Raw genomic sequence first — 2,046 nt, forward strand, 5'->3', positions numbered from 1 at the left:
ACTCGAATGCCTGAATGGTCACATGGTGTCGATGTCAAGTCATTCGCTACATAGAGGTTCATATCTTGGAAAGGAGCTTGAAAAGGAGCCTGACGTATGAATTTCTGACTGAGCTACGCATGAAAAGTCGATTACGGTCTCTCCGTTATCATGTTTGAAACTAAATCCGTAACGTTAAGAGCACAGTTATCTATTTGATTTGATTTTTATATTTAAAGTATTCCTAATTCATTGATACATTGGTGAAGAAAACACTACCAGGAAAATTTAAGCCTTGTCGCACGACATATTCATGTCGCGCACACGTTTCGGAGTTTCTCCGTGGCGTAGGTGTCAGGCGTTGCAGTCTCCAATAGCGGAGGGCAGATCCCCAGGTGGCGTGAAAAACTGTCATGCGTGGATAATTGTGAGGAGCTGAGGGTGTTCGGGCACCGCATACCCGCCGCCCCAGCGTGGGTGACCTTGACCCTCGCCGTTTGATGCGGTCCCAAAGCCAGACCGGCGAAGCCACGACGGTGGATTTGCATTGCCCGATCCTCCACAACTCCCTACAATTCTCCATGACTGGAAACTGTTCTCCGTTTGCACTGTGTTCGACCTAATAGACGGTGTTTCAATGCGATGAACGATGCATTTTCAATGTCTTCTTTTCTGAGAAATTTGCTTTTATCCCCTAACCCCAATCGATCCTCTGTGTTGAGAACTAATTACTTATGTCTATACCGACCTATTGAATCTTTTTTTTTGCCAGCTTCACGAACATCCAGCTCTGCTATTGTGACTTGTGAGACCTGTGAGATATGTCTTTCTAATAAGAAATAACCATCACATATTTCATATTTTTCTATTATAAGATTGTCTGTACATTTCTAAGTCTTCACAGAGACCTTGAAGCGAGTCGATGATGCAGCGGTAAACACTAAGCAGCGCAATGCAAAGACGGAATCGTTCTGGACCGGCACAGTCTACCAGTCCGGCGGCAAGTATCGGCCGGCGCGCCGCCGCTTTGCGAGACCGTTATTAAAGAAGTTGTAGACCGATTTACTAATTGTTTGCGTGGCAAGATGCACAATGCAATGCCAGACAGGTACTGAAAATTCGACATAAATAGAAGGATGGCGGCATGAGATATTTGTGGAAAACAGGAAGCGTGGGTGAAATTCACCCCTCCCTCTTCCACTGCACGCATTATTCTGGGATATAGGAGGCATTAATGATCGAAAAAAATCAATTTCAGAAGACTTAGAGTGCATAAACCATAGTGAATTTATCACTGCGACATTTACGGCAGTATGACCCTGGCGAGACATGCGATGCTAAGATATTCACTATAACGTCTGCTGAATTTGTGGCATCCGGTTGGCGGGTCCGTGATAACCGAGCTTCGCAGGTGCGTGGTTCACATCACCTTCGTAGCGGTATCTGCCGGTCCTGAGCGTCATCATTGTTTTCGTAGCGAGGCGCGTCGAATGGTCTACATACATTGTAAAAAATATTTAATACTTTTCTAGATATCCGGCCACTTTTCACTAACATTGTTAGTGAAAAGAGGCCGGATAACTAGGAAATTAGTAGGTAAACATTTCTTACTGTGTATGACATCAGCTAAAAGGTATACTAAGCTAAACAGGAATATCTAGCCGTCTCACTGCAGGTCATGATCGAGATCTGACCGATAAAGGTCAGGGTACCTGTCAATCGATTCTATGTTATTGGATTGCTCTTATTAGGGGAAGTTTCATCGCTGCAACATGATTATAACGAAGGCCATTGCCGATACTGTTGGCGAATGGTGACCTTGACCTCACATGAAGTCTTATGTGGGGTGAAGTCAAGTCTCAATCTAAAACCGAGGGCAAGCACATAATGCGCAACCAATGTTTGAAATGCAGGTCACCTTCATCCCGCCAGAGCCAACATATACATAAAGCCGGCCGACTGGAACCGTCCATTGGTGACCAGAGCTCGTTCATTGGCGGCCAGAGGTCGCTGGGGCGGCTCGGTAAGCGGTGTCACGCTGCACAGAGGTCGCTCACTCCCCACACA

This window comes from Amphibalanus amphitrite, unplaced genomic scaffold (assembly GCF_019059575.1).
Source record: "Amphibalanus amphitrite isolate SeventyFive unplaced genomic scaffold, NRLGWU_Aamphi_draft 000421F_arrow, whole genome shotgun sequence".
Lineage (NCBI taxonomy): Eukaryota > Metazoa > Arthropoda > Thecostraca > Balanomorpha > Balanidae > Amphibalanus > Amphibalanus amphitrite.